The following is a 22,795-nucleotide window of genomic DNA, read 5'->3' as shown; positions in this document are numbered from 1 at the left end:
CCCAATCCCCTTGATGGAAAGCTACTTAGAGCTTTTAATCTCTCTCTTGGCATTTCCCATTTGACCTAGGCTTTGAGGAGCTTCTGTAATTCATCCCCTTTCCCGGGGCCTTAACTGCTAGAGTCCAGTTCCCAGGTTCCTCTTTGCAAATTTGTAACCTAGAAGATTTAGGAAACCTTTGACTAAAGTGACTAACATGATTGAATATGAAAGGGAAGCATAACAATCGTGTCTTTCCTTGGGAAGGAATGAGTTATCTCTAGGAGGAAGGGAGTTTTCTAAGCCTCCAAGATGTTTGTTAACAGAGATAAAGTGTCTAAAAAGCTTAACACAGTGGTCCAAACAATGCCATCCTCAAATTATTATCTTTTACCTAAACAATTGGTGGCCTCCAAGCTGAACTAGTTTCTGCCTTTTCGCCCAAGAGTCTGTTCTCCACCCTGCAGCCAAAGAGATCTTTTCATTTTATTTGACTTTATTTTATTCTAATTTTAGGAGGCACAGTTTGCAGGATCTCAGTTCCCCAGCCAGGGACTGAACCTGGGCCAAGGCAGTGAGAGAATCAAATCCTAACCACTGGACTACTAGGGAATTTCCTAGAGGAGTCTTTTTAAAATATAAGGCAGCTACCCTGGTGCCCATTAACAGGAGAATGGATAAATTGCAGTATATCCACACACAAAAAATACTACCCCACTATATGGGGATGACAGAGGACGAGATGGTTGGATGGCATCACTGAGTCAATGGACAAGAGTTTGAGCAAACTCTGGGAAATGGTGAAGGGCAGGGAAACCTGGCATGCTGCAGTCCATGGGGCCGCAAACAGTCTGACACAACTGAGCAACTGAACAATAACAACAACCCCACATTTCGTGTGTGTGTGTGTGTGTGTGTTAGTCGCTCAGTCATGTCCGACTCTCTGTGACCCCCATGGACTGTAACCTAACGGGCTGCCCTGTCCATGGAATTCTCCAGGCAAGAATACTAAAATGGGTTGCCATTTCCTTCTCCAGGGGATCTTCCCAACCCAAGGATCAAACCCAGGTCTCCTGCCTTGCAGGTGGATGCTTTACCATCTGAGCTACTACTGAGATGCATATATATATATGGGTAGTTATAGCATGGATGAATTGCAAATATTGGGTTGAGCAAAAAGTTCATTCAAGTTTTTCCTAACATCCTATGGGAAACCCAAACAATCTTTTTGGCCTACCCAATATATTACACTGAGTGAAAGAAGCATGATCACATACAGCGTGATTCCATTCACATAAAGTTCTAGAATAGGCAAAACTCACCTGATGAGAAAAATCAGGACAATGGTTGCCTGGGGGCAGGGCAGGAGGGAGGGGCAGGCTGATAATACTCTCTAGCTTGATAGAGGCTGGGCCTGCACAAGAATGTCAAAAATTGTCAAAATTCAAAGAACAATGAGCTTTAGATGTGTGCATTTCACTGTATGTAAATTTTCTCTTTAACAACAAACACTGACCTCTGCTTAGTGATAGGCATGCCAAAGTGTTTGGGGATGAGGTCATAGGAGGTCTGCAACTTTGGAAATGCAACAAAAGATGAATCGATAGATGGAGAAAGGGATGAAGACAGGGGTAGGCGTGCGATGAAGCAAACAGAAGAAATTGTGAAGTGCAGAATCCACTCTCTGGGTATGTGGGTGCTCTCTGTATAATTTTTATCTTCTCTATGTGCTTGAAATTTTTCATAAAATAAAAAGGAGGGAATTCCCTGGGATCCCAGTCATTAGGACTGCAGGGGGCCTGGGTTCAATCCCTGGTCAGGGAACTAAGATCCTACAAGCTTGTGCAATGGCATGGCCCCCCCAAAAAATTAAAAAATAGAAAAATAAAAATTAAAAATAAATTTGAGAATAATTTAAAGTAGGGTGAGTGGGCAAAGGGAGTGGAAAGGGAGATATTCACTCCTTTTCAAGACAGCTTCTGTTTTCTTCATACACAAAGCCAAAGTACTTGCCCTGGGAGGGTCTACAGGATCTGGGCTCCTCCCAACTCCCAGCTCTCTGGTCTCATCTCTTGACACCATCTAAACAATTTTTACTGATGACCGAAGCCTCTCGGACCACTTTCCGTCCAGTAATGGCGGCCTCCTTGTTCATCATCCAACAAACCAACCCTGTCCTGGGTCAGAGACTTTGCACTTTCTGTTCCTTCCGCTGTTCCCCCAAATTTCACAACCTTGATTCTCTGCCTTCAGCCTCTGCCCGAGTCTCCTCATGACTACGCTATGAAGCAGCACCTCCTGCCCTCACTCTCCATCCCTTTGCCTGTTTCATTTCATCGCCTGCTGCATGAGGCTCATTTGTTTAGCCCCCGCCTTCAGCAATATAGGCACTTTACTTTGTTCCCTGTGGTATGTTGGCACCTGGAGTGGCACCGGGAAGATGTCCCTTTAATACTTGTTGAATAAACACGTGGATGAATGAGTGTGATACTGACCCTACCAATAATTATGTTTACTGAGCACTCGGTAGTGCTGGCCCCAAGCTAAGCCGCTGACTCCCATGTTAGTTCTTAAATGGTGTCTAGTCGTTAAGTCGTGTCCAACTCTTTTGCGACCCCGTGGCCTGTAGCCTGCCAGGCTCCTCTGTCCACGGGATTTCCCAGGCAAGAATACTGGAGAGGGTTGCCATTTCCTTCTCCAGGGGATCTTCCTGGCCCAGGGATCAATCCTACATCTTCTGCATTGGCAGACAGGTTATTTACCACTGAGATACCAGGGAAGCCCATGCTCTCAAATAGCCTATGGCTATTTTGACAACTGAGAAAAATTGGAGTTTAGGAAGACTGATTTATCCAAAGACCAGACTGAAGAAGGGCAACCCATCTGCCTGATGCTTTCCCCCTTGCCACAGGGCAGGAAAGGTCTAGAAGAGGGAGTCCTGTGGGAGAGAGGGCGGGAGGATGCTGCCAGGACCGCTCTACTGGCAGAGGTAAAGCCCCAGGTGCCCACACATCTGAGGACATCAGACCCTCCACTGTCAAAATCCCAACGACACCTAGTGCCCCTGGCCCCCAGGGTCAAATGGGCCGACCAGCATTACCACTGGGTTTCCACCTTGATCAGCTCTTCTACATCATGGTCTCTGTTCTTTTGTTTTTGTTTCAGTTTTGGCCAGGCTGCATGGCTTACGAAACCTTAGTTCCCCGACCAGGGATTGAACCCAGGCCCCAGCAGTGAAAGCACAGAGTCCTAACCACCGGACCAGCAGGAAAGACCTTGATCTGTATTGATAAACTGCCTTTCAGTTGCAAAGATGACATTAACCCCCACATCAAACATCTTTCTTCCATCTCCTATTATATACACAGCCTGTATCTATTGACCTTAACACAGCAGTTTTTTTAAGTGTTGAAAAATGTTAGTTTTCTCCACGATTAACTAGTCCATATCAGATGATCAAGTTTAACATATGGGGAAAAAATGTCAAGAATGTTTGCGATTATTCATAGATAATCTGTTAGTGAATAAACATTCAAGAAGTGAGGGGAACTTCAGCTGTAGCTACATATGTGTACTGAGCACCTACTATGTGCCAGGTTCTGTATCAGACACTAGTGGATGAGGAAGTGGGTACTGGACGCTGCAGAGCTCAGCCAGTCACTGTGTGACCTTGGCCAAATTACTCAAGCACTTTGAACCTCAGTTGCATCTTCTGAAAAGTGGAGATAATTATACCTCCTTGAAAACTCTGTCATGTGGAACATAGGAGATAATGTACATTACAGGGTCTAACACAGCAGCCAGGACATAATAGTCCAGGGAAAACATGCTAGTTCGGTGCCCACGTCTTCCTTTCCGGCTCCCTCCCGCTTCAAGGAGACCCTGAGACACACTTGGGTAATTCTGACATCTCAGCAGACCAAGTTAAGTGTTCCGGGTGAGGAACTGACCACAGACTAGTATTTAATTCTATGCCTAGGGATACTCACAAAGGAGGTATTTTTGTCCCCATGACACAGATGGGAAAACCAAAGTTCAGAGAGAATAAATAACTTGGCCAAGGAGAATACGGTGTTTAAGTTTTAGAAGTTCTTCTCTTCTTCATCTCATGGAAGAGAGATTCCAACTAGCCATGAAAATCCAGAAGGGCTGCTTGGAGAAGGTAGCTCTTTCAAGAGTCTATTGGGACTTCCTTGGTGGTTCAGTAGCTAAGACTATGAGCTCCTAAAGCAGACCCGGGTTCGATCCTTGGTTCAAGAACTAGATCCCACATGCCACAATTAAAAGTTTATCTCTGCAGTATGAAGATCTGCTTTTCTCTCATACCAAACTCAGCATTTCTCTAGGTGTCTGCAGCCTGGATTCCACAGCCCAGAGGTTTGCCACTTTCCTTCCATCTTTGGCTTTAGCCCAAGTGGGCAGCAGCACAAATTCCCTCCCCTGAACACCAGTAAAACATTCAGAATCACAGAGACCTCCGCAGGACACCACCACCCATCTCCTTCGCCCAGTGGTCTCCACATTATAAAGAGATTTGAGAAAGACTCTTTGAGACTCTGCTCATAATCTCTTTGAAAACTCCCTCCCACTGGTTGGTTATGTCAGACCTACTTTTTTGTCACTTGGTGACGGGGTTTTTTTTTAAGGGGAAGGGGAAACCCAGCAAATACTACGACATCATCTTCAGGATGGGGGATCCTGCTACCACTAAAAATATGTGTGTTCTGGTTATTTACAATGACCCGTTTGTTTGGGAAGGACTTTTTTCTCTTCCTTGCATGTCCCCTAGCTGTGTATACAGTGAAAAAGGATGGGGCTGGGCCTGTAAGACTTTTCCCCCCCCTGGGCTGTGTTTATCCACGCAAGAAAGTATTTTAAGTACTTTGTTTCCATTATGCTATTCTGAGCCCATTACTTGGTGGGGTGATTAAAGATTGCTTTTGGCAAGAGAAGAGAAAGCAAAGTGTTTGTTACTTCCATGACTGTTAGCCTTTCCCAGGCAGTCTTCAAAGGGGAAAGCATAAACACATGGCATTCAAAACACATATTGGCTTCATCCTAGGAGTCCTGGTGAACGTCTGGCACTTCACCTTCGCCTAGGATCTGAGGAGCTGGGACAGGAAGCATGAAAAGGGCTCTTTGGAGAGCATCTTGGAGGCAACTGACCTCTCTGGGCTCTTCTCCCCACCTGTGTGGTCCTTGATCCTTCCCCTTGGGGTCTTCTTGGGTACCTCCCTGCTTTTCCAGGGCTTCCCTGGCAGCTCAGTAAAGAACCTGCCTGTAATGCAGGAAACTCTGGTTCAATTCCTGGGTCGGGAAGATCTGCTGGAGAAGGGATAGGCTATCCACTCCAGTATTCTTGGGCTTCCTTAATGGCTCAGCTGGTAAAAAATCCCCCTGCAGTGTGGGAGACCTGGGTTCGATCCCTGGGTTGGGACGATCCCCTGGAGAAGGGAACAGCTACCCACTGCAGTATTCTGGCATAGACAATTCCATGGACTGTATAGTCCATGGGGTCTCAAAGAGTCGGACACGACTGAGAAGCTTTCACTTTCACTGCTCTTTCAATTGTGTTTGGATCCAACCACAGACAAGACAAATGAGTTCTCTGTGTTCACCAGGCTTAGAGTCTTCTGGCATGGTCCACAGACCTTAATCAAAATAATTCTACCAGTGAGTTTCCAAGAGAGAGGTGATACATTTCAGGATGGAGGACAGGATGTGTCGTGGGCTTGGGAGTAGGAGTTCAAATTTTTCTTGGGGTCCGAGAGGACTTCCTTGCATGTGCCAATCTGAAAGATAAGCCCCAGCTGGGTAGGAAGAGGTCTCCTAACCAAAGTCGGCGGAGAGAAGGGTTTGTTTTTTTTTCCAAAGGAGGGAAAGAGGGAGTTCCCTGGCAGGCCAGTGGTTAAGACTCTGAGTTTCCATTTCAGGGGGTGCGAGTTCAGTGCCCAGTAGGTGAGCAAAGATTCCGTATGTTACGTGGTGCAGCCAAAAAATAATAAATATTATTTTCAAAAGAAGAAGAAGAAGGGAAAGAAGGTAAGGGTGGGCTGGAATCCAGAGGACAAGGGCAAGGTGATGTAAACAGGTCAGAGAGGTCTCAGGTGCCTCCTGCCCGTATAACCACATACTGCTACTGCTTAGCCACTTAAGTCGTGTCTGATTCTGTGCGACTCCATGGACTGTAGCCCACCAGGCTCTTCTGTCCATGGGATTTTCCAGGCAAGATAGCAGGTGCTAAATACAAGGTAATGAAACTAGGAGTGGAAGGACGAAGTGTCAGCTAGAATAGAAGGGGCCAATCCCTTCTTTCTTATCTTAACAGCTGGGTGGCCCCTGGGCAAGATGTTTCGCTGCCTTGATTTCCTGTCATACGAGTAGCATTCGCCTGACCTCACAGGGCACGTGGTACATAGTTGTAACTCAACTTTAATGATACCCCTTTCCTTGTTTCCCTGAGAGTCTTGGGAGACTTGCATGAAGCCACAAAACCCCCATCATCATCTCTGATCGATTGTTCCTTTAAATGAAAGCCCAAGACCTGTCAGTCCGGCTGGCCAGGGGACCTCACTGCTTGCAAAGTTGCTGTAATCACTCACCCTCCATCCCTCCGATCCAAAGGCGTTGACTCTTTGAAGTCAACAGCTGATCTCTCCTGGGGATCTTGGGGACATTGGTATCTCCCTGACCTATCTCCCAAACTATTGGAACAAGCCATGAGATAAAAGGTGGGTGGGGTCTTCGGAGGACTCCCATTCCCCTCCCTGGGCTGGGGAGGAAATCTGCATCGGTCAAGATAGGGTTACACGTTAGACAAAAGCATTTCTGTGAACTCACACCCTTAAGTCAAGGGCCTCTCGAAAATTCAAAATGGCACCTGCAAGTCTGGGCATGTCTGGAGCGCTAAAAACATCTGGGAATCTCTCTCTTCTAAAGCCAAGCAGGCAGCTTCAGAAACTCAGAGACTCCAACTTCTCAGGCAGAGTGAAGGCACAGGCTGGGCTAGCCCACGTGCTCCTCTGCTCATGACCTCTTGGGTGCCAGCCCCACGTCGGGGGCTTCTCTTCACCCCTCTTCATTTCCTGGTCTCCACAGTCCAATGGGTTGGGGCTGTGCTAAGTCACTTCAGTTGTGTCCCACTCTGTAGCCCACCAGACTCTTCGGCCCATAGAATTCTCCAGGCAAGAATACTGGAGTGGGTTGCCATGCCCTCCTCCAGGGGATCTTCCTGACCCAGGGATCGAACCCACGTCTCACAGCTCCTGCACTGGCAGGCAGGTTCTTTACCACTAGGGGGTAAACATTCTCATTTTTGACAGATTTGATCAAGTGACAAGTTCCACTACTTGTCCATAGTCTCAGTAAAGAAATGAAAACAGAACTCCTGATCCTGAACACACATAGGTCTTTAGTCTTCAATGCTGTCTTTTTATATATATATATATATTTATTTTTATTTATTTTATTTATTTGGCTGCTCCAGGTCTTGGTTTTGGCATGCAGGATCTCTAGTGGCAGCATTTGAACTCTAGTTAGTTGCAGCATGTGAGATCTAGTTCCCTGACCAGGGATGGAACCTGGGCCCCTTACATTGGCAGGCAGAGTCTAATCACTGCAACACCAGGGAAGTCCCTTCAATGCTGTCTGGATGGCCTGTCCCCTGCTCCCCGCTCCATCCAAAAATTAGATAACCTGGGACCCAAGGAGATCCTTGAAGAATGCTCAGGTGGACAGAGGCCTCCAGGTGAGGGGTCTTTGCCTTGAATGTTAAACCTGGATTCTTGGAGACTCCCATACTACTGGTAAATCGCTGACATCTTCCATTCTTTGAGTCCTCTTCCAATCTCGGCTCCTCTGCTAACCTCGCTGGAGTTCTAGAAGGTGCAAGCACAATCATTATAATCATAATTGGCCCCATTTATTAAACACTCGCTAAGTGCTATATACCGAGCCAAGAGATAGGATATGTATTTCCTCATGAAATGGACTTAGGAACTTAATAAATGATGTATAATGCGTGTGTGCGTGAGTGCATGTTCAATCGTGTTCAACTCTTTGTGAACCCATGGACTGCAGCCCGCCAGGCTTGTCTGTCCTTGGGATTTCCCAGGCAAGAATACTGGAGTAGGTTGCCATTTCCTCCTCCAGGGGATCTCCCCAACCCAGGGGTCGAACCCATGTCTCCTGCATTGGCAGGCAGATTCTTTACCACTGAGTCACCTGGGAAGCCCCAAATTATATAAAGCAGGTGCAGACAAACACTGTTTGATTCCACTTATAAAAGGTACCTAGAATATTCAATCAGAGGAGGAAATGGCACCCCACTCCAGTGTTCTTGCCTGGAGAATCCCAGGGACGGGGGAGCCTGGTGGGCTGCCGTCTATGGGGTCGCACAGAGTCGGACACGACTGAAGTGACTTAGCAGCAGAATATTCAAATTCATAGAGTCAGAAAGTACACGGGTGGGTGCCAGGGGCCAGGGAGTGGGGGTGAGGAGGAGGAATGGAGACTTAGTGTTTAATGAAGACAGAGTTTCAGTTTGGGAAGGTGAAAATTTTGTAAGATGGATGATGAGGAGTTTTACAGCAATGTGAGTGTGTTTAATGTCACTGAACTGTACAGTTAAATATGGTTAAAATAGTATGTTTTGTATTATGTGACTTTTACCCACAACAACAATTTGGTGGAAAAAAAAAAAAAAAGAACCTGGTAAATGGCTGTACCATCATCCTCATTTCACAGATGAGCAGAGTAAGCCTCAAGGGGAAAAAAGTCTTCACCCAAGGTCACAGCTAGTAAGTGGTGGAGTCAAATCTGAAATTCCATCTGGCTGATTCCAAGCTTACAACCATCTCAAAACTGCGTGCTTTTCTGCCTTCACACTTCAACCACGGTGAAAAAGATAACACTCAAATCCACTGAAATCCTGCCCGAGGTGCTCTGAGGCTCGACTCAGTTGGCCCGATCCTCTCCACCTCCACCTGAGGCATCAAGGTCCCCAGAGTGTCCCTGCGCACGCACATGAGTGCGCGTGAATGTGTGTGTGGGTGTGTTCAGTTGCTCAGTCACATCCGACTCTTTGCAACCCTATGGACTGTAGCCCACCAGGCTCCTCTGTCCATGGGATTCTCCAGGCAAGAATACTGGAGTGGGCTGCCATTTCCTACTCCAGGGGACCTTCCTCACCCAGGGATTGAACCCACATCTCTTGCTTCTCCTCTGTTGGCAGGCGGGTTCTTTACCCCTAACACCACCTATGCCCCCGGGTCTTACTCAAATCCTGACAACTGCATCTCAACACAGAAGCAGCATCCCCACATCCTTAACCCCATCCCTGTCCTTAGGAGATTTCTCTCTTCATAAGGGAAACGGGTGAGGATGTCAATAACTCACCCTGTTTCTCTTGCTGATTTCCAAGGAGGAAGGAAGCCGACTGAAGTCATATCTGGGCTCCTTTGGGCCCCACAGCCACACACCCTGGGCTTTCCCTCAGGCTATTCCCATTCTGGGAGCTTAACTTAGCCTTTCTCATGCCTGGAATTCTCCTTCACTGACTAAAGTGGATATCCTGCGGTTGGAATCTAGTCTTGCCCTTCAAGACTCAGCCCCATCTCACTATGAGCTTTCAGAAGGGGTTGACCCAAGCCTTTATGGCCAGAGAGAGCTGGATTCATATCCCAGAACTGCCAGAAACCAGCTATACTGTCCTTGTCCCCGTGAACAACACTTAGGGGGTTCGACATTTGTAAAGGTCCTACTGTGTGTTAGGAACTTTGTTACAGGGCACAGTGTTGAATAAAGAAACAAGATCCCTGCCTTCTCATAGCCTTCTTTCTAGTTGGAAGAGAGGGGAGGTAAATAGTGAGCAAGTACATAGGAGATTTTCAGAGGTAAAAAGGGGACTTCCCTGGTGGTCCAGTGGCCAAGACTCCACACTCTCAGTGCAGGGACTCATGGTCCGATCCCTGGTCAGGGAACTAGGTTCCACATGCCTCAACTAAGACCCAGCACAACCAAATAGCTAAATACATTTTTTAAAAAGAACAAAAATGTAAAACGATGAGACATGGCAGATGGCAGGAGGACTTTTAGTTTTTACATTCTTTTTTCAATTCTTTTTTTTTTTAATTTAAACTTTTTATTTTCTATTGGGGTATAGCTGACTAACAGTATTGTAATAGTCTCAGGTGAAAAGAAAAGGGACTCAGTCATACATATACGTGTATCCATTCTCCCCCTAAACTCCCCTCCCATCCAGGCTGCCACATAACTCTAAGCAGAGTTCCATGTAGGGGGACCATTTTTAATGCACAGCAAAGGTCTTTCTAAGGAGAAGACATCTGTGTGGAGACTTGATCAGGGAGACCACCATATAAAGGGCCAGGGAAAGAGTATGCAGGCAAAAGGAATAGCAAAGGAGTTTGCTCTGCTTCAAGGTCAGAATAAAGGTCAATGTGACAGAAAAGGAGTAACTTGAAGGAGAGGATGCAAGATGAGGTTGCAGGATGGCAGGAGCCAGATTAGAGAAGGCTTTATAGATCACAGCACAAAGTTTGGATTTTATTTTAGTGCAATGGGGAGCACTGAGAGGGCTTTAAGAATTTTTTTCAGTCTTTCATAAAGGAGTTTAAAAAATCTATTAAACTCTTCCAAAGTGGCTGTACCACTTTGTGTTCCCATTGGGCATTCCAGTTGCTCCACGTCTTTGTCAACACTTGGCATGGTCAGTCTGCTCAATTTCAGCCTTTGTGTTGGGTGCACAATGATATCTTGTTTCTGTTTTCATTTTCCTCGTGACTAATGGTGCTGAGTACTTTTGTATGTGTTTTTTGATGGTTTATACATCTTCCTTTGCCCATTTTTAAATTGGATCATTTGTCTTCTTATTTAGTGAGTCATAGGACTTCTTTTAATATTCTCAATACATGTCCTTTGTCGGATAAATGATTTACAGACGATGTTTTCTCCTGCCTTTCCATTTTCTCAACAAAGTCTTTCAAAGAGCAGATGTTTTAAATCTTGATAGAGTCCAATTTATCATTTATTTTTATTTTATGGTTTATGTTTTTGTGTGTCCTAACTAAGAAATCTGTGCCTACTCCAAGGTCAAAAAGATTTCTTAATATGGTCTCTTCTTCTAGAATTTATATAGTTTTAGCTCTTAGGTTTCATTTATATTGTTTACGTTAAAAAGCATACACTTACCATATATCTCAGCAATTCAACTCAGATATCTACCCAAGGCAAAGAATCATATGTCCACAAAAAGACTTACACTTGGCTGTTCATATCAGCATTATTCATAATAGTTAAAAACTAGAAATAACCCAAATATCCATCCTCAAGTGAATACATATACTGCAACACACCCATGTGATGGAATGCTTCTCATCAATAAAGGAACCAACCACTGATTCATGAAACAACACAAATGGATCTCAAAAACACAGTCCGAAGCAAAAGAAGGCAGACCGCCCCCTCCACCCTGCAAAAAAAAAAATCCATACTGGATGATTCCATTGACATAGAACTCTGAAATGATCAAGTTCCTCTACATTGACAGAAAGTAGATTAATGGTCAACCTGGGACAGAGAGTATGGGTGAAGACGGGGAAGTGACTGAAGAGATGCTGTAGGGAACTTTGGAAATGAAGAAGAATGTTCTATACCTTGACTGGACTAGTGGTTACATAGATGCATATATTTACCAAAATTCATTGAACCATACACTTGAAATGGATGCATTTATTTTGTATAAATTATACCTCAATAAAGTGAAATTTTGAAAACTAAGAGCAAAACAGAGAATATGTCCAGGGCAGGAACCAGGGAGGACTTAGGCCACTAAGTCATCCAAATGAGAGAGATAAAGGTGGCTTGGTCCACGGTGGAGGAAGCAGGAAGTAGTATTGGCTGGTACAGGTATTATTATGTTGTTGTTGCTTTTCTGCCTTGTTTTCCCATGAGCCAAGGACAGACTGTCATCTGTAGATGAACTGACTGTTGCACCCTCTCCGCTTCCTGCCCTCTTCTCTGCTGAGTCATCTCTCAAGGTTATCATGGGGAACAAAGCTCTTTCATCTGGACCCTGCACAGCTGACACACACAATCAGGAAACCATGTCACTGGTCAAGGTAACCAAGATCACCTGTTGTGTCACCCCCAGGCTCCCAAACCACTCCTCATTCTAAAAATGGCCTCTAGTCTTGCCCCCACTCTATCTCTGTAAACAGAAAGACTTGGGTTTGTTTTTTTGTTTATTTCTTTTTGCTAATGAAATTCCCTTACCTAAAATTCTCAGTGGCTCCCCATTTACCCTGAGAATGAATAAGAAATTCCCTACATAATCTGAGCCCAGCCAAATTCCATCCTCATCTCTCCCTGCTCCCTTCCCCAGAATAATACCATCTTATCTTTCAGAATTCAGCTTAGGTGTTGCTTCCTCCAGGAAGTCTTCTTGGCCTGCCCCTCAGATGTGAATCAGGTTTTCCTACTCAGTACCCTGAGAACACTTTTTCTGTCATCAGAGCACTTAAGCACGGTGCATTTTTATTGCCTGTCAACTTGTCTATTGCCTCCAGATGGCAGGGGATATGCACAGGGGTTGGCACACTTGTGGTTCATATTTGTTAAATGTCATAGGCCATATGACCTTCAGTGCAGGAAAGAAAGCCAGGATTAGAAGCCACTACTGGCTGACTCCAGGAACTCTGTTCTATTGCTCACACAGATGCCAGAGGAGGCATGTCCAGAGTCTGGACTAGCAGGCCCCAAAAAGCCTAGGGCCCAAATGTGCAAGGACCTGGAATAGCAAACATGTCTCAACTGTCCTCTCCCACATCTGTAACAGACATTACTAATGGATCACAACACTCACTGAACCCAGGCTCAGATCCAGGCCCTAGCCAGTCTCTACCAATCAATCCAAGCCAGCACCGATATGTAGCATAAATATATATGATCTATTGTCCTATATCCCCCTTTAGCAGGCAAGGAGGATGAGGCTGGAGGGGGAACTGTTTTCCCAAAACACATGCAAGTTCGTGTGAAAGCAGGGACAGGATCTTCCTCTCCCAGTTCCATGCTGTTCTCCTACGCCTCCTGGCCTCTGAAGATCAGCTCCTCATTCTGTGTGGTCAGCCTACCCTCAGGATGTCTGGAGAAAGAAGTCTATCTGTGAAATTAGACCAGGTGACTCACAGAAGGCTTTGAAGACAAGAATAACTTAGAATGGCCCCGGGGGACTATCTTTCCTTTTGTAAAGTTGTTCAGAGGCAACTCCAGCCTTTCTCTCTTTCCTGTGAGTCTAGCCAGCTCCCTGCAAGTCACGTGCTCCTCACCATCATGGAAATCCAGTACCTGCGTACGTGGACTGCAAATGGAGAAAACTGGAAGACTTCCCAAGACACACGCTAAAACACAATACCCCACTTACTCCTTTTTCAAAAAGAAACTTTTTGCTTTGTGATGATTTCAGATTGGCAGACACATTGCAAAGATGACACAGTAAGCAACTATACTCCAATAGAAATTAACTTAAATAAATACATAAAATTAACAACAACAAAAACAGATGATACAAGAATCCCCATTTACTCTTCACCAAGCTTCCCCTAATGTTACTACCTCGTCTTACCATGGGTCCCCAAAATGAAGAAACTGATATAGGGACATTATAATGAACTGAACTCCAGAATTTATTCAGATTTCACCCATTTTTTTTTTTTTTCTGTCCCAGAATCCAGTCCAGGAGACCCCATGGCTTTGAGCACTTTCCCTTTTTTGATAAATCCCCTCCCTGACTTTCTCCCCTTATCCTGGCAGCTAATTTCTCCTGGCATTCAGAAACGGATGTTGCTTTGCTCTGCTTCATTTTACAAATTATGGTTTAGAGGTAGGCTTCACCTGATTTTTTCTAATATTGCAAATGACCCTTCTTCAGCACATTCATTTTTCCTCTTTCGGTTTTAAAGTCTAGTTCACATCATCAAAATGGCCACTGGCACTTCCTGGAAAACTTGGCAGAGTATTTTACTGTATTTCTTAAAAAAAAAAAAAAAAAAAATTTGCTCTTTTTTCCAGACCCCACCCCCCACCCCAAACTTCGTTTGTTCTTTTATGACTAAGGATATTTATCTCCTGCCTGCTTTAGAAGTTTATGGGCAGCTTTTCCTTTGAATTCCAGGCCAAGGTCAGTAGCCTTTTGACTGTGATGTCACAGTGTGTTGCCTCGGTTACCACTGTGACATCAGCACAGAAACCTGGGGGCCCAATGGAGTGGTGGGGAAAGGCTTTTTGAAACAAACTCTTTCATCTGCAGTTTGAGAAGAAACTGCCAATGCTTTGGGAAGAAGTTTTGAGAAATTGTGAGAAGTTAAAGGAAAGAGTTAATAAGATTTACTACCTTCCCCCCAAATGCCACAGACCCCTAAAAAAGTCAGGCCACAATCAAAGGCTGCAGACTTTTGAAGGGGAAAAAGTTAAGGGAACAAATACATTCCTAGAAACCGGAACCCTGTGTCTGTAAAAAGACCATCAGCCACAAGAAGAAACACACACACATACACGCACACATGCACACACGCACGTACACACGTACAAATTGACTATCAACCAAATTGCCCCGAGATGGAATGTATTTCATGAGGTGTCTCCGGGTCTTTAATCTAATCTAATCTGTCTCTCCCTCGGCATAAAAGTGAAAGCAAAGAAAGGAATTACAAGTCAGGAATGCTTGGTTTAAAAGGCTTTTTCATAAAAGGAGAAAACAAAAAGAACAAAAGCAGAGTGAACACTCAGCAGACAGTTTTCATGCCATTAAAACAGCATCTTGAAAAATGTTCATCTTTTTTCCCTTAGGGTCAGGGGAAGCAAAGCAAAAAAAAAAAATGTGTTTTTATTGTGAACATGTGTCAAGAGGACTCTGTCGCATAAGCTCGGTACCCACAATATGTATATTTGTGTAGTAATTAATGTGAGATCAGAGACGTGCATTTTGCCAAAAGGCCATTGTCAGCATGGGGTGTATTATGTGGGTCAATAATCTAGTTTTCCGAATGCAGTGTACAAGCCCGTTCCTTGTAATTAAGCTCTCTGTCATCTAACGACAAAGCAAGCAAAAGTGACTCCCAGACTGGATTATACCTAAAACACGGTTTCCAAATGTTTCTTCTTGGCAAATCTTTTAAGGAAACTCTATGCAGAAGGAATGTCAAGACATCTGTAATTAGATCTTGGAGAAAAGGCTGGAAGACTGGGGGCTGGTTTTTATTTTGTCTCTCCAAGAAACCCCATGTAATTCTCTGTCTTGGCTGTCACCGGGCTTATCCATCATGGGTCCCTGATAGTCTGTCTTGGCCTCGCCTGTCTCCTGGGGTCTCCAGGAACACTCTTGTGACACCCGGTTCCCCTTGCAAAGTTGACTGAAGCAGCTGTGAAGGCAGAAATGGGGGCATCCAGTCTTGGACTAGGGCCGGGCTTCGAACCCGGTAAGATGCTGTTTCTGAGGATTTCTGCTTTATGAGGGGTCTGGACATCTGATGAAGAAAGCAGGATGGAGTACGTTTTGTGGGCCCTAGGGCTGCATTTTGGAAGACACTCGTATGGCAAGGAAAACTCATTCATTTAAGCTTCTCGGTGGGGCCTCAGGGAGGTTCGTGCGTGGTGGAACCTTGGGTGCATACTCCCATCCCGTTCTGAGAGACATGGGTCTGCTCCTGTCTCCGGTTTTACATGGTTTTATGTGTTGCGTATGAACATGCTTCCGCACGCCTGTGGGTCTCAGGCATGTGTGGTAAGCATGTGATGCCTCTCTGTGCATGCGATGGGGCATTGTGGGGGGGGCTGTCTCTGAGCTTGCCACCCAGTGTCTTTCAGTGGCTTCTATGTGTCGCCCCAGGCAAGGGGGAGGGGGTTTAGAACCGCGAAATAGCCTGCATTCACCATACATCATATTCTCTTTTTCCAACCAATAGGCTATCTGCAGACCTCTCAGCTCTTTATCACCCAAATACGATCTTAGGGTGTTCGAAAAGCAAAACACATCATAAATCTCCAGGCTGGCTAGAACCTGGAGACTTTTAAAAAGAAAGAGAGAGGGAAGCGGGGGAGGGAGGCGGGAGGGGTGAGGGTGGCCAAGGGGGCATTTTGATGAAGCGCTTCTCCTTTGCTCCAGTGTAGAAGCAATTTTCTCTTGGCGCTATGTGGGCTCAGTCCCAGTGTCTGGGGTTCCTGCTCTCCCCCGACACCCTCCCCTCCTCCATGCTAACAGTCAACAGCAGATGTGTTCCGCTTTATAAACGCTGGCCAGCTGGGGAGGCCGCAGCCAGTGTCCACACGCCTCTTCCAAAATTCTAGTGCCCAACGAGGCCTCCAGGAGGAGGAGGACTTGCGGGGGGTGGGGTCTCTCAGACACATCTTGAGGCCTGCTTGTTTCCAGAAACTTCCTTGGGGTTCCCTGAAAGTGGAAGGTTCAAGGACCTAGAGAACACCTACCGCCTCTGTTTGTGGCATCCCCGTGGCTGTGTGGCTGTTCCCTAAGACCTGGAAACGGAGCCTTCCCTGGTGACTCGGTGGTAAGGAATCCGCCAGCCAATGCGGGAGACACAGGTTCAATCCCTGGTTTAAGAAGAGCCCGCAACTAAATGCATAACTATTGAGTCTGTGCTCCATAGAGCCCAGGAGTTGAAACTACTCAGTCCACGTGGCACAGCTAGTGAAGCCCACACGCCCTAGAGACCGTGCTCCGCAACGAGAGGGGTCACCGCAATGAGGAGCCCTTGCACTGCAACCAGAGAAATGCTCGCATAGTAACAAAGACCCAGCACAGCCAAAATTAAAATAAATAAATGTTTAAATTATTTTAAAGTAGTAAAAAAAAAAGAAGACCTGGAAATGGCAGAAGGATCGTAATCTGGAGTCCTCTGGATGGAGACAGGGCTGGCATGGGTGACAAGGATTTAGGAAAGAGGTTCGAGACCAAGCCTTGAAATGGGTGCAAAGAAGGGAGCTTGATCATTGCCCATGTAAATGATTTTTTTTTTCCCCCTCCAGAAGATTAAAAGGGCTATTTGTTTTTAGAAGTCTCAACTGGGCCTATTGGTTCATTTCACATATCAGTCTGCAGCGTGTTCCCCTCCGCAGGGCTACCCCGGAGAACACAAAGGCAGGAAATTCAACACAGGCCCGGTGACATCTCTGTTTGGGGCGGGTGTGTGTGTGTGTGTGTGTGTGTGTGTTTGTACAGAAGCTGAGAACTGTGTTGTCCTCAATCTGATCATTGCCTTGCAGAGTTGTTGTTTCTGCAGCTTTAGAAACAGATGGAGGGATTCCGTAAGAATCCTTTAAATAAAGGTGCTCATAAACCGTCCACTGCAGGGTTTGGGAAGGAGATGAAACCTGTCCCATTTGAATTTTTTTTTTTTTCCCCTAAGACAGTCTTCTCTGATTCTCCAAATGTGTTCACTTAATATGTTTCCCCATCAACACATACACTTTTTGATTCAGGTGTGAAAATACATAGAGAAAAGCACATATGTCATAAGTGTACCCAGCATCTAGATTAAAAAAAAAATCCCCAGAAGTCTCCGTGGTGTTCTTTTCCAGTCTCTGTTTCCCACTCCTCAAAGGGCAACCACTACCCTGTTTAGTGCTGCCTGGTTTTTGCACCCTGTTGAAGTGGAATCCCAGTCTCACACTTGAACCTGGCTTCTTTGGTTGAAAAAGAAGTGAGGTGCGTCCCTGCTTCTCTGTGTATCTGTAGATCAATGAGTTTCAACCAGGCAGTGTTATGCCTCCAGGGGATTTGGGGCTGTGGACATTCTTGGTTGTCAGCACTGGGGTGCAGCTAGCAGACCTGAGTAAGGGATGCTGCTGAGCACCCTACAATACACAGGACAGTCCCCCACATCAGAGGATCATCTGGCCCAGAAGGCCAACGGGGATGAGGTTAAAACCTCCAGTCTAAATCAATCACATTCAGGACTGTTCTTTGATTCCTCGGAAATACCAGTTTTAAAGCTTCCTGGATGTTCACGCAGGCACAGCGGAGTTAGCCTAAACTAAACTCCAAGTTCAAAGCCTCGACTCAGAGGCAGACCTCTAGTTCTATGGCTAAGGTGGGGGCAGGGAGAGTAGTGAGGGACTGGGGGCAGAGACAGGAACTCAGCCCCCATGTGTGTGTGCTCAGTCAGCTAAGTCACGTTCCACCCTTTGCGACACCATAAACTATAGCCCGCCAGGCTCCTCTGTCCATGAGGATTCTCCAGGCAAGAATACTAGAGTGGGTTGCCATTTCCTCCTCCAGGGGATCTTCCCCACCCACGGATCAAACCCGTGTCTTTTGTGTCTCCTGCATTGCAGGCGGATTCTTTATACCACTGAGCCACCTAAGAAGCCCCCACGATGCCTTAACATTGCCTGGTGACGAATTCAACCTTAGAAGGTCTTCACAAGTCATCCATGCTTCTTTGGCAAGCTGGGGAAGGAAATGACAGAAGCGTTCTGACGAACAGAGTCCCGTGGCGGCACACAAACATAAACAGACAGCTGCACAAGTGCAAACATATACCCACCGCGGCTCTGAACACACACACACACACAACTCAACAACAGGTCCACGCTTAGAGAAAAAAAGACTGAAGTTGTTTTTAAAGAGACCCCTCTCCAAGTCCAACTGCTTAAAGAAATAGTTGGGGAGTAAGCTGGGGGAAGGGCGATAAACTGGAAAATTGGGATTGACATACACACACTACTCTAAATAAAATAGTAACTAAGAAGGACCTACTGTGTAGCCCAGGGACCTCTGCTAAATACTCTGTGATGGCCTATATGAAAAAAGAATCTAAAAAAGAGTGGATATATGTATAACGCATCCACTTTGCTGTACACCTGAAACTAACACATTATAAATCAATTATAGCCAAAAAAACTTAAAAAAAAAAAAAGATGACTGCATTCAAGGAAACCTAGTCAAGACAGGGACCTCGTCTGCCTATCCCAGGAGCCTCAGCTGGGTTTCTCAGCCCCAGCCCTGCTGTTGTTTTAAACTGGATAATTCCTTGCTGCAGAAACTGTCATAAGAATTTCAAGATGGTTTTGGCCTCTACAAACTAGAGGCACCCCACCTCATGGTGTGTCTAGATATTGTCCCATGGCCCGTGGGGACATTGCCCCCAGTTGAGAATCCCTGATGTAGCCCAGTGCTGGACTCACAGAAGCAGCCCCCAAAGGAAGTGTTTGTTGACTGAAAAAGTGAACCACTTCTACTCTTTCCTGAAAATAAGTGAATGCTCGTGGAAACTCAGCCAACCTCTCCTCTCTGAAAACCACATGTGTGTGTGTGTGTGTATGTTTGCCTACTGTGTTTTTGCTGTTTTTTAAGATTTGTTTTTTAAATTTGGACCATTTTTAAAGTCTTGAATTTGTTACACTATTGCTTCTCAGAAAACAACAAAGTTCTGCAATGTAATTATCCTTCAATTAAAAAAGTAATTAATTAAAACATTTTTTAAATAAAAAAAGAAGAAAGCTGAAAAAAAAAAAAAAAAAAAACACTGCTTCTGTTTTATCTTTTGGTTTTTTGGCCCTGAGGCATGTGGGATCCTAGCTCTCTGACCAGGGATCCAACCTGTGCCCTTTGCTTTGGAAGGCAAAGTCTTCACCACTGGACCACCAGGGAGGTCCCTACCTACAGTTAAAAACGTAAACACAGGCTTCCCTGGTGGTCCAATAGTTGGCACTTTCACTGCAAGGGACACCAGTTCGATCCCTGACTGGGGACTCAACAACAAACAAAACAGAAATGGCCCAGGGCTCCATCCTAGGCCAGGGACACCTGGTCTCCGAGGTTCAGGCTTGGGCGGGATAACGAGGGTCCTGCTGGGGTGGGGGTCCTCACTGCCATCACGACAGCCCTTGAAGGAGGGGTCCCCAGGGAGATGCTTACGCCACATGTGGTCTGTTGTTTGACAGGGACATTTAAGCACTTTTCCGGACCCTGATTGGGTTTTAATTGTGTTTGGAATATTGCACTTCCACACACACCAGCTGAATTCAGAACTGTTTTCACATTTCCCTTCTCTTTTCTCTGGCTTGTCTGTGGAGCTGCAGTTGGTTGTGGGGGGTGGGTTGGGCGGGGGTGGTGGGCGGAGTAGAGAGGAGTGATCTGCATCAGAAAGTGCATCTGTGGAATTTTCCACATGTTAACCCATTGGAGGATTCCTTTAAGCTCTGAATTTCCCAGGATCCATGGGTGTGTGACGAGGCTGGGACGTGGGACTTCTGGCAGACTTAGGTGTAGGCTAAGATGTCTACTGTCTGCAAGGAGAAGACAGTAATTCAAGATTATACATTCATTCAGCGAACACTCTCCAAATACCCAGCACTGAGTATAAAAGATAATAAAAGGGAGGGACGGGGTGGGGGGAAGATAATAAAAGATGTTTCTCATCTTCAAGTAGCAAGAGAAAGGGTAACAGCTCATTCATCATTTATTAAGTGCCAGGCATGTTTTCTTCCAATTTGTAAATATTCACTTGAAGAACCTTCAAAATAACCCTCCGAAGTAGGTCCTATTATTCCTCCCAACTTACAAGTCAGGAAACTGAGGCTCCAAAAGATTCAGTGTGTGTGTGTGTGTGTGTATGCGCACGTGTGCCATTTTTAAAGTTTTTACTGAATTTGTTACAGTACTGCTTCTGTTTATGGTTTGGTTATTTTGACTCCGAGGCATGTGTGATCTTAGCTCCCAGACCAGAAATCAAACCTGCACCCCATGCATTAGAAGCCAAAGTCTCAACCACTGGATCATCAAGGAAGCCCCCAGAAGGACATGATTCTGAAGCGACAGAGCCAGGACTTAAAGTCGAGTGGAGTCTAGCAAAGATTCTCAACCAGGGGCAACGTGGGCCCCCAAGGTACATTGGCGGGTGGAGGCAGGGGAGGCTTCCCAGGTGCTGCAGTGGTAAAGAATCCACCTGCCAATGCAGGAGACACAAGAGACACAGGTTTAATCCCTGGGTCAAAAAGATCCCCTGGAGTAGGAAATGGCAACCCGCTCCAGTGTTCTTGCCTGGAAAGTTCCATGGACGGAGAAGCCTGGCAGGCTACGGTCCATGGGGTTGCAAAGAGCTGGACACAACTGAGCACACACACACGCAAACACACAAGGCACCAGCTGCTGTGTTCAGTGCAACAGCCTCCAGCCTCCCAGCAAGGAGTCAGTTTCTCCCTCAGTAAGCAGCTTAGGTCGCACTGAACCTCAGCTGTTAATGATCTCTTAACCAGAAATGGAAGGACTGATGCTGAAGCTAAAGCTTCAATGCTTCTGCCACCTGATGCCAAGAGCATCAATGGAAAAGACCCTGATGCTGGGAAAGATTGAGGGCAAGAGAAGAAGGAGGAGACAGAGGGCGAGCTGATTGGATGGCATCATTGACACAATGGACATGAGTTTGAGCAACCTCCTGGAGATGGTGAAGGGCAGGAAACCTTGGCATGCTGCAGTCCACGAGGTCACAAAGAGTCGGACACAACTTAGGGGCTGAACAGTGACAATGACAAACCAGAAATGATCTTATTTCTTCCTGTTACACCAATAAATTCATAATTTCATATGCAGTCCTCTGCATTTTCTCAATTCCATAACCGTCGGCTCCATCCTGGACCTGCATCATATTTTTGTGTGCTATCTTGGACGGATCATCCACCTCTTCTGGCCTCACTTTTCTGTCTGTAAAATTGTATTTAATTATATCTACCTCCGGCACTTTTGGGCTTCCCAGGTGGTGCAGTGGTAAAGAAACCATCTGCCAATGCAGCAGATCCCAGAACCTCATTGTTCAATCCTTGGGTCGGGAAGATCTTCTGGTAAAGAATCCACCTACCAATGTAGGAGACCCCGGAGACTCAGGTTCAATCCTTGGGTCAGGAAGATCTCCTGGTAAAGAATCCACCTCCAGTGCAGGAGACCCCGGAGACTCGGGTTCAATCCCCGGGTTGGGAAGATCTCCTGGAGAAAAACATGACAGCCCACTCCAGTATTCTGGCCTGAAAATCCCATGGACAGAGGAGCCTGGCGGGCTACAGTTCATGGGGTTTTGAAGAGTCAGACACGACTGAGCAACTAAGCATAGCACAATGCACTCATATCAGAACACTATATCAAGTGACCATTGCAAGGATTAAATTAGCTGCTGCTGCTGCTGCTAAGTCGCTTCAGTCATGTCCGACTCTGTGCGACCCCAGAGACGGCAGCCCACCAGGCTCCCCCGTCCCCGGGATTCTCCAGGCAAGAACACTGGAGTGGGTTGCCATTTCCTTCTCCAGTGCATGAAAGTGAAAAGTGAGAGTGAAGTCACTCAGTCGTGTCCAACTCCCCGCAACCCTATGGACTGCAGCCCACCAGGCTCCTCCGTCCATGGGATCTTCCAGGCAAGAGCACTAGAGTGGGGTGCCATTGCCAGCTAGTAGATGGCAGATGCCCTCCCTCAGGTCATGGCACACAATACCCTCACAAAGGATGCTAATTCTTTTCCTTTATATACTTTTGTCTTTATGACCTCATTTCTTCCCCCAACTCCCACCCTTGCCCCCAGTTTTATTTGACAAATAAACCTGGGAGGATAGGTTCCTCTAGCTATTTCCATCCTGTCTAGACCATGGCTTCACTTTGGTAAACAAAATCATGAAGCAATCCTCATGGATCCAGATCTGGCTGAGCTGCAGAGTCACAGAAAACCTGATCACAGACTCTCCAAACAACGTTATATTTCACCTAAGCATCTTTGGGGTTGCAGAGTAAAATAAAATAAAA

General features: G+C 46.0%; 1 long non-coding RNA gene across 3 annotated transcripts in view; it reads right to left on the bottom strand.

The window, feature by feature from the left end:
- Positions 1-1,306: 1,306 nt before the first annotated feature.
- Positions 1,307-22,795, bottom strand: part of LOC112579923 — a 41,508-nt gene continuing 20,019 nt past the window's right edge. For 2 of the 3 annotated variants that reach the window (XR_003104223.3, XR_006545524.2), the window contains exon 3: positions 6,981-7,856. This is a non-coding gene — a long non-coding RNA (uncharacterized LOC112579923). Of the gene's footprint in view, positions 1,394-6,980; positions 7,857-22,795 lie in introns of those variants that run through there. The other variant, XR_003104224.2, reaches the window with a different exon arrangement.

The sequence above is a fragment of the Bubalus bubalis genome, chromosome 17, assembly GCF_019923935.1.
Source record: "Bubalus bubalis isolate 160015118507 breed Murrah chromosome 17, NDDB_SH_1, whole genome shotgun sequence".
NCBI classification, from domain to species: Eukaryota; Metazoa; Chordata; class Mammalia; order Artiodactyla; family Bovidae; genus Bubalus; species Bubalus bubalis.
This window is presented reverse-complemented; position numbering and strand designations above follow the sequence as displayed.